Consider the following 12,688-nt stretch of genomic DNA (forward strand, 5'->3'; position numbering starts at 1 on the left):
GAGAGCCCTGAGGTAAGGATTTGCAGGGCTTATAAAGGCACACAACCGGGTGTTTGGATTACCACCACGTGTTGCTCTGCTAGCTGAGATAAGCAACAAATAGTCACTGCCTCAAGAATGGAATTACTTTAATGCTTCAGCACCAGGCCATGTTGGCCCTCCACACGGCTGGGAAAGAGCTGGGAGAGTTGGGAAAGAGAGCTGGGAAAGCTGGGAAAGAGTCTGGGCCTGGGCTAGGCCTTATCTAGGGTATGGGTGGATAAAGGTGTGGCCACATCAAATTCAGATGTGACCTCAGCGGATGCAGATGTGACCTCATCCAGGTGTGCCAGTTGCCTAGGTAATGCAGGTACTGGGAGGAAACTTTGCTGCGAGGAGGGTGGAGTCTGCTCACCATCCAAGAGTGGACCTTACACTTTCTTTCTTTCTTTCTTTCTTTCTTTCTTTCTTTCTTTCTTTCTTTCTTTCTTTCTTTCTTTCTTTCTTTCTTTCTTTCTTTCTTTCTTTCTTTCTTTCTTGCTTTCTTGCTTGCTTGCTTGCTTGCTTGCTTTCTTGCTTTCTTGCTTTCTTTCTCTCTCTCTTTCTTTCTTTCCTTCTCTCCTTCTCTCCTTCCTGCCTTCCTTCCTGCCTGCCTTCCTGCCTCCCTGCCTTCCTGCCGGCCTTCTTGCCTTCTTACCGTTCTGCCTTCCTTCTTTTTGTTGGTCATGAGGCTTGAGCTCTTCAGCTCAAGGCAAACACTGTACCACCTGAGCCACAGTGCCACTTCTAGTTTTCTGGTGGTTAATTGGAGATAAGGTTCTCATGTAGTTTCCTTCCCGGGCTGGCTTTGAACCTCAATCTTCAGGTCTCAGCCTCCTGAGTAGCTAGGATTACAGGAGTGAGCCACTGGCATCTGCTACAATATTTCTTGAGGGCGGTGATTTTTGTGTGATTTTGTTGAAAAAAATATATTTGTATTCCTACTAGATCAGAGGAGTATGTAAAAGGAAATGAAAACTTAAAAGTTAAAAAGCAATTTCAAAATTTAATTTCTGAGACTTTGTGTTAATTAAAATTGTGGGTTTAAAACTAATGGGCAGAGGTCTCTATAAGATGTAGCAGAAATTGGTTTATGCTTGTGGTATCCTTCCTATTCCTAATATCTTGTCAGTATCTCTCTGAGCCACTGTTTTAGGACTAGAGTTTGGACTGGAGAAAAGCCACAAAGATCTGTGTGAAATCAGTTTCCAGATAGCAAAAAATGAGCATAGAGGAGAAGAAACAAAACAAAATCAATGTGAGTCCTAATTCTAGAACATATGAGGAAAAACTGACAAAAAGTTAATAATTGGGGCTGGACAGGTGTCTCAGTGTTAGAGTGCTTGCCTTGGATGCATAAGGCCCTGGGTTCAATTCCTCAGCACCACATAAGCAGAAAAAGCTGGAAGTGGCTCTATGGCTCAAGTGATAGAGCACTAAGTAGCCTTGAGCTGAAGAGTTGAGGGACAGCGTCCAGGCCCAGAGTTCAGGCCCCACGACCGACCCCCCCGCCCCCAAAAAAAGAAATGTACTGATTACCTTGCCCATGTAATTGTAACCCCTCTGTATGGTATTTTGACAATTAAAAAAAAAGATATTCTGAACCAGGTAGAGTGCATATAAATATTACAAGCACTAAAGAGGATGAGGCAAATGGATTAAAATTTTGAGGTCAGCCTGGGCTACATAGCAAGAACCTTACTATATCTATTAATATCTCTATCTCTCTTTGCATCTATTTATCTGTCTATCCCAAGAGATTCCAAATGTTCTATGAGACATAACTTCAGTTTTTAACAAATTATTTTTAAAGATTAAAAAAATACAAAAATGCAATTAATATTTTGAAAATAGGAAACATGGCTACTGACAAAAATATTAGTATATGAAATAAACTCCAAGTATATTTTATTATTAGGATATCTCAAACTTGTTAAAGATGGAATATCTTACTGAGGAATTCATATATAATAAAACACACAGACAAAGATATTAACGGAATGAGTTCTTAGGAAGTCCCAACATCCATCCAATAGGAATGTCTAATAAAATTTGAAGAAGCAAAATCTTAAATAATTGTAACAAAATCTCCATGATTTAGAAAGAGTGTGACTTTTGAGTTATTTCAAGGAATTGAAAATTTTATATTAGGTAAAGTGAAATGGTAGGCAAATGATAGAGTCAACCTTTAGCTTCAGTCCAGAAATGAAAATTTACAGCCACACAACTCATAGTGAAAGTAGCTAACCTGAAATATCCAGGACAAACACCTTCAGAGAAAACTAGGACAATACAACCTGAAAGCTGTTAGGGAAAATAAACACAAAAATGAAATCCTAAAGGCTAAATGTGAATTGGTGTGAGTATAAAGCCACTGGGGGCTATAGACACATGGGATTCTTACCTTCTTGCAAAGTTTTCCTCTGAGACATGTAAAGAAACAAAGGCTGAAAGTCTCGGAGAAGTCATAATTTTAATCACACACTGTACCATCAAGAAGACAATCGAAGGGAATCTTTATATCATTGCAAGAAAGAAATTGTAAACAGAATTGATCTAACAAAAAATAACCTTCAAAAGTAAGGAAGAAGGAACCAGGTATGATGACTGACACATGTAATTCTAGCTGTCTAGGAGGCAGATAACAGGAGTATCATAGACTGAGGCAGCCTTGGATAAAAGTGAGGCCCAATCTTAACCAACAAAATTTGGGGTACAATGGCACTTGCCCATCATTCAAGCTATGTGGGAAGGGTAAATAAGATGTTTATGGTTCAGGCCAGATTGGGCATAAATATATGATCCTATTTGAAAATAACTAAAGCAAAAAGGGCTGGAGTGGTGGCTCATGTAGTAGAGGACCTGCTTAGCAATTGCAAGACCCTTAGTTCAAATCTTAATGCCACAGATTTTTTTTTAAAGGAAGAAGTATAGACTAGCTTAGCAAGCAATATATGAGAAAATATATTTCCATCGGATATACACTACCAACATTTTAGCAAAGTTCCTATGATATAAGATAGACCTTGGATATATACAAAAATGATATAAATGAAGGCAAAACGTAAGCTTTTGAAACCTTTGCATCTTGAAGTCTGTTTAAAGCAAAATAGTAGCAATACAATATACATTTTTATAGAATAAATAAAGATGAAAACAGACAGCAGTGGCAAGGAAGATAGGAAAACAATTGCACATGGAAAGTGAAATAATTAGTACAGCACAATGTTGTGCTTGTTTTAGGGGAGAGACAAATTATTTTAAAATGTATTTGGTAAATACAAAGATAACCATTAATTTTGAATGTGAATGATCTAAACATATATACAAAGTGCACTAAAAAGCAAGTCCCAAATATATGCTTTGTATAAGAATTAAAATTTAAGAAGGCAATAATACATTTAAAAAGTGATATACTAAGATATATTTTGGAAAATGACTCAAAATAAAGGGAATCCTCTGGATTAAATTTTCAAAATGTACCTTAAAATAAAGAAGATCCCTCTTGGAAAGATAAGGCTGTTACATATGATAAAGTCATCTAATTTTCAAACACACATAAATTCATTTATATATATGTTGTGTGGATCTAAAGCTAAAGCCTTAAAAACACACAAGGAAAAAACTGATAGGTATAAAAAATATAGACAAATATAGACAATTGTGAGATTTGAAGACCTCTTTGTCATTAGTAGAAGTATATAGAAAATCATCATCAGGGTCATAGAGTGTATCAGAAATGTTATCAATCAACTTATCTAATAAGCACTTACAAAATATATGCCAATATCAACAGAAAGTATTTTCTAGTGTATATACACAAATCATTCAACAAGATTCTACAACACAAAATAAATCTTTGCAAATTTAACATTAAAATCATTTTATTGATGTTTAGACCTCAAGAGAATAAAAATGGGATGCTAAAGACAATTTTATGCATATAAATTTGATAACTAAGATGAAATGGATATATTTCTGGAGAAATCGCAAATTATTAAAGCTAACTAAAGATAGAAAACTTAAGTTCCTCTATTTATTTATTATATAAATTGAATTTGTAGTTAGAAACTCAACAAAAGAAAATACAAGAATAAGGGGGCTGGGAAGTGGCTCAGTGGTAGAGCACTTGCCTTGCATGCCTGAGGCCCTGGGTTCGATTCCTCAGCACCACATAAGTAAAAAGAAAAAAGCTGGAAGTGGCACTGTGGCTCAAGCAGTAGAGCACTAGCCTTGAGCTGAAGAGCTGAGGAACAGTGCCCAGGCCCAGAGTTCAGGCCCCATGACCGGACCCCCCCCCAAAAAAAAAAAAAAAAAAGAAAGAAAAGAAAATACAAGAATAAGTCAGGTATAGATGGATTTATTTATTTATTTATGTACCAACAAATTGGGAAAATTTATTGGTACCAATAAAATTGGTATAAATTCTACCAATTTTGTGTGTGTGTGTGTGTGTGTGTGTGTGTGTGTGTGTGTGTGTTGGCCATGGAACTTGAACTCAGGGCCTGGGCACTGTCCTTGAGATTTTTTGTTCATGGCTAGCATTCTACCACTTCAAGTATACTTCTGGCTTTTTTGGTGCTTAATTAGAGATAGTCTCACAGATTTCTTGCCCAGGCTGGCTTTCACCTGTGATCCTCAGATCTCAGCCTCTTGAGTAGCTAGGATTACAGGTGTGAGCCATTCACACCCAGCTCTACTGGTAATTTAGAAAACTAAAAACCCTTTTTTGGAGAAAATACTAGAGAAGGAAACAGTTTTTAGCACAACATTTTCCAAGGCTAACATTACCTTCAACCTAAAGAATATCAAAATTGGATGAAAATAATCTGTAGTTCAATTTCCATTATTCATAGACTCACAATGTCCTCGACAAAAAATTAGGAACTATAAACCAGAAATATGTTTTATAAAAATAGTGCATCACAGTCAAAACAGGTTTATCTCAGGAATGCAAGGCTGGTTCAACACTGGGAAAATGAATATACTTCACTATATTTGCACACTAAATGAAAAAAAGAACTTCAATAAAATTTTACATGTACTCAAGATTTTTTTTTCATCATGAGGCCTGAACTCTGGGCCTGGGTGCTGTCCCTGAGCTCTTCAGCTCAAGGCTAGTGCTCTACCACTTGAGTCACAGTGCCACTTCCAGCTTTTTCTGCTTATGTGGTGCTGAGGACTTGAACCCAGGGCCTCATGCATGCAAGGCAAGCACTCTTACCACTGAGCCACCTTCCCAGCCCTCAAGATTTTTTAACTCTAAAAATAAAGCTGAAGTAATCTTCAATGTTCTTAGTTTTATAAAGTATATAGTAAAAAAACAGCTAACATACTACTAAATAGTGAGGAACTTAAGGGTTTCTGCTTAACAATGTACACATTCATCATTTTTATTCAATACTAAATACTCAGTACTAAAATTGAGATTGTAGCAAGCACAAAGCAGAAATAAAAAAATGTAAACACATTTTTTTAATTTGCAGCTGACATGATTGTCTTGGTAGAAAATGCAAGCAAAATTTTTAAAATTAGTAAATGAGTTAAGGCAACAGCATATGACATGAATATAAAACACCATGGGCTGGGAAGGTGGCTCAGTGGTAGAGTGCTTGCCTTGCATGCATGAGGCCCTGGGTTCAATTCCTCAGCACCACATAGGCAGAAAAAAAAAGCCAGAAGTGGCGTTGTGGCTCAAGTGGTAAAGCGCTAGCCTTGAGGTGAAGACCTGAGGTACAGCACCCAGGCCTAGAGTTCAGGTCCACAACTGGACCCCCCCCCCCCAAAAAAAACCACCAATAATATTTCTGTGTATTGGAAATGAAGAATTGAAACTTGAAATAATAAGAAAACATATTATCACATATAATACTATCAAAATTTGTGCTTTGGATAAAGTTAACAAAATATATGTAAGGTCTTTATGTCTCAATACAAAAAAATACAGATGCAAGGAATCAAGAAGATCTAAATAAGTAGAAAAATATACTGTATTTTTAGATTATGGAGCTGAAAAATACAAAAATGAAACTAAAACATTCAATAGAGATCTATAGCACCAGATTATATCAAATAAAAGAAATGATAAACTGAAAGATAGGCCATTGGAAATGAGAATAGGAAAAATAAATAGTAAATAAATCACAGGTTTAGAGATTACCATCCAGAGAGCTACCACAAGAGTCAGAAAATATTTACTTTAATGGAAAATGAAGAAACAATACTTAAAAACTTCTTAGACCTGAAGAAAATATGGAAATTTAAAGTTTAAATCCTCAAAATTGCAATCCAAAGAAGGCTTCAGTAATATATATTATAACCAAATAACTGTCAGAAACTAAAAGCTAAAATAATATATAAAGCAGTGAGAAAAGAAGCCTAATATATATACAAAGGAACTTCTAAGAGGTTAATAGTGGATTTCACAGCAGAAATTTTGCAGGACCAGATGATATATTGAAGGTGTAATGATCTATTCAAAGTGCTTTAAAAATTATTACCTAAATACTATATAACTATGAAGGGGAGATAAAGTACCATCAAGGAAACGAAGGATGAGGGATTTCATCATCATTCAAATTGCCTTACAAGAAATGCTAAAGAAACTTTTAATCATTATAGATAATAACATGAATACATAAAAATTTAAAATTCACTGGTAAACAAAATAGTCAAATTAGAATGCTCTAACATTGTATTGCAGTTTGAATTCATTCATAAAAATATTATTGCTATTGCTATTATTTTAGCTATTACTAAAATATTATTGCTATCACTCATATTACTGTGATATTATTCACTCATAACTTTAGTATAAAAACATTATAAATTTTGATATCCAAAACAGAGAATGTGAGAAAGAATAAAATTGTAGAGCATTTGTAGAAAATCAAATTTAAAGAACCATCAGTTCATTTTCAAACCATTCATGGATGTTTCATGGAAATATCATTAATTTGGAAAATCATTAATTTTGAACTATATCTCATGCCATATAGAAATTTAGCTTGAGCTGTCCTAATTGTTTGTGACTAGTGAAATAATCTAGATTCTAGAAGAAGCCTTGGGAGTATATTCATGATTTGAGAGTATGTGTGGGTCTTCTAAAACACTAGTTCTAAAAGAAAAAAATAGAAATTAATTGGGCTTAATTAAAGTTTGAGTTTCTGTTAATCCAAGGTAAGAAATATAAATGAATTCTAGACTTGGAATACTCTGTCTATTCTCAACAAAAAATAGAATAAAATACTGATAAGAAGAATTTGTACTCATTTGGCTATTCTGATATTCAACCTAGTTGTATTTAACAGTTTATTTTGTGTTTTCGTGGGAAGATGATCAGGAGCTAGTAGATAATCACTTCTCAGCTTTTAGAGGAATCCTAAAGTGTTCATTCCCCTTGTATTTGGCTGAGGGGAAAAATCTTTGCCTTCTGCATGGGTGTCACATTTTCTTTTTTCTGTCTATTCCAGTGGAGCTTTTCATCTGTAAAATTCCTCATTTAATAATTCAAGGTGATTGCTTCAACCTAGAATTCCAAAGATGATTCATAATAAATTCCCCTGTTGGTATAAAAAAAAATTCTCTGCTTAGTTAATTATTACAATGTCAACCTTCTTGTGTGACTCCAGGGACTGTCTGGCATTGAATTAGCTGGATTTTTGGCTCCTTTTCAGTCTGTCATCCGCTCGCTCCCTAAATTCAACTGCCTTCCTCTGACTGGGTACACCAGAGGATCTTTTCTTCAGAAAATGCTAGCAATTGACTATTAGTCATAGAAAAATTAAGTGGACGAGTGGCTGTGATCAGTGGACAAGTGGCTGTGATCAGAATTAGGGAAGGTGAAAGAAATCGCTAAAAGATTCCCCAACAGAATAAGAAAAATGTGCTGAAGGTTTGTGTACAGTGTCTTTCAGAGCCTGGGCAAATGTATTTATTTCTTCTCACCCAACTTCCTAGGTTGAAGACTGTACATATCCTGCAGCTGAAGAGTTGTGAAGCATGCGATCTTGATGAGAATCACCTGAGGTAAGATGTGTTCGCGTCTCCACTCTGAGCTCTAAGATGCAAGCCAAGAGCTGCTTTTTCCTTCGTCCATCTTTTCATGGATTTCTGAGACATTTATTTGATTTCCAATTATTCTCATTTCTTTCTTGCTATTTTGGAGCTTTCCTACATTGTTACCTCCTTCAGACTGGCTCTCCTTGGACTAAGCTGTGCCTCTCCTAATTCTAAGATGGGCCTTTTTTTTTTTTTCTGGAGTATTGATAACTGAAAACAAATAGAAAAATCCGATGTTTTATGTGTACTATATAATCAAACTTTGACAACACTCTGCAAGGTGCGTATTGTTATTTTAACTTTGAAGATGTGTAACTCGCAATCAAAAGCTGAAGTACGTGTGCAAAGCTCGAAGAACTGGAAACTAGCACACGTGGGGTAAAGGCTTCCATATGTATGTGTCTCCAAGGAGCTCTACTACACCTCTGCTTCTCTCCTATCGAGTCTGTATCTCTTCAGGGTCTGGGGAGGTTAGAGGTGCTGAGATATTAAGTGAATTAGTCTCAGCGGCGGCGGCGGCAGCGGTGGTGGCGGTGGTGACCCACAGTAATTCGACCGCGGCACAGGGGGCTGGGGGCGGGGGCTGCGCGGGACTCTTTTCTTTCAGACTGACCGCTGGAGCTGGGGAAGGCTCAGAGAAGGCTCATGCGAGATTTGAAGCAATTGCAAGAGGACCCACCCGTGGGGGTCAGTGGTACACCATCTGAAAACAACATCATGCCGTGGAATGCAGTTATAGTTGGGCCAGAAGGACACCCTTTGAGAATGGTACTTTTAAACTAGTAATAGAATTTTCTGAAGAATATCCAAATCAACTACCACCTGTTAGGTTTTTATCCAAATTGTGTACGCACAGGATAGCCTATGTTTAGATATCCTTCAGAATCGATGGAGTCCAACATAGGACGTATCTTCTGTCTTAACATCAATTCAGTCTTTGTTGGATGAACCGAATCCAAACAGTTCAGCCAATAGCCAGGCAGCACAGCTTTATCAGGGAAACAAACGAGAATAGGAGAAAAGAGTTTCGGCCACTGTTGAGCAGAGCTGGAATGATTCATAATAGACAACTGGTCTGTTCCTGTTTTTCATCATTGTTGTGTATAATTTACCTCCCAGTAGAAAGGCTAACAATTTTTAAGTACCACAGGTTTTAAGGATTCTGCAAAAAAAAGAAAAAAAAGAGAAAGAGTCCTTCAGTTTAGAACCTACAAAAAACTTGTGTATCTTGATTAATGTACTTTTTATTGCATGGTGTGAACTAAGTCATTTCTGCATAAATTTGTCATATATCCTGTTTTGTATTTTTTCCAAGTATATAATGTTGGTGAGAAATTTTCATGACAGAATATAGGCATTTTGTAAATCTGTACTTTTTTCAAATATTGAATGCCTTGTTTTTGAATTCTTCAGATTTTTAAATTGGAGAAAAGCACTTAAAGTTTTTTATATACGAATATTACACGTAAACCATTAAAATACATAACTTCAGTGTGAAAAAAAATAAGTGAAGATTTCAAATCATTTTAGAGTAAAGTCTCCTCCATACTTCAAAATATCAAGATCTGCTGCTTTTTTTGGCTCTTCAAAAAGGAATTTTATAAAGTCTACATCAGGTAACTTACAGCTTAATTATGTTAATGTAATTGAGTGGTCACTGTTTTCTTAAACATCAGTACTATAAAATAGTATCTTTAAGAAATGTATATATTGTAACAAGAAACACATTTGGCCCTCTCATTTTCCTAAGTAGAAATATTGCAATGCTGTCTTAAAAAAAAAATACATTTGTAAAGCCAAGAAGTCAAAACTGACTTTACAATGTAGAGTGCATTTACACCCATTTTTTTTTTATTGCTTCGCAATAGAAGTTGGAATTCTTTTCAGCACAAACATGCTAAAACTATACTTAAATTATTTTAAATGGTACCCAATTTAAAAATTATCAGTAGACCCAAACAATAGTTTGGTAACTTGAGATTTGTTTTTCATTTCTGTGCATGACCTTAGTTGTTTCTACCGAATTCTATTGACTGAAAATATGGTTTTAAAATTGTCAACTAGGGACCCAGGGCACCACACTCTTGGCCTTGAGGGCCTCTAGCACCAAGGGCTGAACACTCACCACTAGAACAATAAAGCAATTAGTCTAGCTACATGGTTAATATGCTGCAGAAAAATAACTGGTTGGATTCTTCCACCTCAACTAGCTGATTTTCTGTCACGTTAGCACAATTTTAGATCTCTGATGCTTCCACTGTAGATGTTTGATATGAGTGTGTGTGTGTGTGTGTGTGTGTGTGCGCGCGCGTGCGCGCGTGTGCGCACGCGCGCGCGCACACTGGTCCTGGTGCTTGAACTCAGGGCCAAGGTGCTATCTCTGAGCTTTTTTATTTTTTGCACAAGTCTAGCACTCTACCACTTGAGCACAGTTCCACTTATGGCCTTTTGGTGGTTAATTGGAGAGAAGACTTTCATGGACCCTCGTTTCTGGGTTGACTTCAAATTGCAATCCTGAGACATCAGCTGGGATTACAGGCATGAGCCATTGGTACCCAGCTTGATTTTTTTTTTTTTTTGGTCTTTTACCACTTTGCCTAATACTATATATACATATATATCTATATATGTTGGATAAATTCTGTATGTCTTTTGTTCTTATTTTCCACAGAGCTAAGAACTCACATTTTTCATCTAACAAAACAAGAAAACCATTTGAATGCTTGTTTTAATTATGTGTCTTGATACACAATGTATAATGGAGAATACCTTAATATAAGGGTAGAGGGATTATAATTTAATCAAGGGTGGAGTTTTACTATTAAGTATCCATTGTAAATTTTATAGTCTTGTAACCAAGGGAAATACATAGCTGTTTTCTATGAATTATTGTGATTTAAGCACTATCATTTAGCTTTAATTAAAATTACCCTGGTAGATAAATGTCTATTTTTTAAGTAAAACATGGTCATTAAATTTATGCTTGTGTGTGTTTTATGTGTGTGTTACAAGGTTAGTCAAAAATCCAAAAAATTAAGTTTGAAAATATTTAGACATATAGGAAAGTTGAAAGACTAGTTAATAGTTTACCTTGATCCTTGAAAATGGTTAACATTTTCCTCATTGCATGTACCTCATCTACCTTTCCATCCATGTATGTTTGTGTCTATGTATCAGTATAGTTTATATAATTTGAGAGTGAGGACAGAAGGATATTTACACATCCATCCTTGAGTATTTCAACATTCATCTCTTACAATGAGAATGTTCTCCTAGATTACCACAACCCCACAAGCAGCCTAAGACAATGAACAATAACAATAATATCTAATGTTGAATCTGTTTTTTTAAACAGGCTGGATTTGAAGCATTTTCACACACACACACACACACACACACACACACACACACACAGTACTTCTTTGTTCTCTAAGATACATTTTAGCTGTAAAGGACTCTTAGAGTAATTGTTCTCTCAGTGTTTGATGGGCCCCATGCCGTGCAGTCCACTATCTTAGGGCAAATATGAAGGCTGCAGGAGGCTCGGCTATGTAGTGGCAAGCTCTGTCCTTGGGTGCTCTTCCCCACTTGTTGGAACTGTGCGTTCTGTATAGACGGCTTCAGTTACTATGTGGTGTGCACAGCTATTCCTTGCTCAGGTGGAGAAATACCATTCAAATCATAGATGTGAAAAGGCAGTGGGATTTGTATGTAAATCTAGAGAAATTCTACTTCATTCCGATGTATGTAATGAGATTTATTTTCAGAGTTTTAAAATCTATTATAGGCTGGGAAGGTGGCTCAGTGGTAGAGCGCTTGCCTTGCATGCCTGAGGCCCTGGGTTCCATTCCCCAGCACCACATAAGCAAAAAGAAAAAAAGCCAGAAGTGGCGCTGTGGCTCAAGTGGTAGAGCGCTAGCCTTGAGCTGAAGAGCTGAGGGACAGCACCCAGGCCCAGAGTCCGGGCCCCACGACTGGACCTAAAAAAAAAAAAAAAATGTTAAAAATCTATTATAAAATAAAACAAAGCAAAACACTTCTCTTGAGGGGATGTAAATGCATATATGGGGTATATGTCATCAGGCAAAGAGGCAGGATGCAGGACAAAATTAGAATGCATTTAGAAAACAGGTGCAATTTATTCTTGGTGCTACTTTAGTATTTTTCCTATAATGTTAGGTGTGTCTCATACATCTAGAGCTTTCAGGCTAATACTTTTTGAAAGCCTGTGTTTTGTTTACATAGATTGACCTGTCTTCCAAGAGCAGTCTATCTCTCTCTCTCTCTCTTTCTCTTTCTGTTTCTCTCTTTCACCTAATACCATGGAGAAATGCCTATGGGCTAGTTATTACACACAATGTCCTCTGTTTGACTTTGAAATGAACAGAGGAGCTTTCCCTTGCCAGGGGCAAACTGTCCTCCCCAATAACAGTGCTCCTTTTTTTTCTAAAAAGATTTTCATGTTAGGTTTCCATAATTCATAATACATGTATTGTATACATATTGTGTGTATATACATCTCTATGTATCTATATTTATCTATATTTATAGATATAGAGGTGTGTATGAGTGTTTGAAGGGATTAGAGGAGGTAAAGGAAAAGAGAATG

General features: G+C 36.2%; 1 pseudogene; it reads left to right on the forward strand.

The window, feature by feature from the left end:
* Positions 1-8,712: 8,712 nt before the first annotated feature.
* Positions 8,713-9,339, forward strand: LOC122106341 (annotated as a pseudogene).
* Positions 9,340-12,688: the final 3,349 nt, after the last annotated feature.

The sequence above is a fragment of the Dipodomys spectabilis genome, unplaced genomic scaffold, assembly GCF_019054845.1.
Source record: "Dipodomys spectabilis isolate Male_0828 unplaced genomic scaffold, ASM1905484v1 ptg000039l, whole genome shotgun sequence".
In the NCBI taxonomy this organism is placed as follows: domain Eukaryota; kingdom Metazoa; phylum Chordata; class Mammalia; order Rodentia; family Heteromyidae; genus Dipodomys; species Dipodomys spectabilis.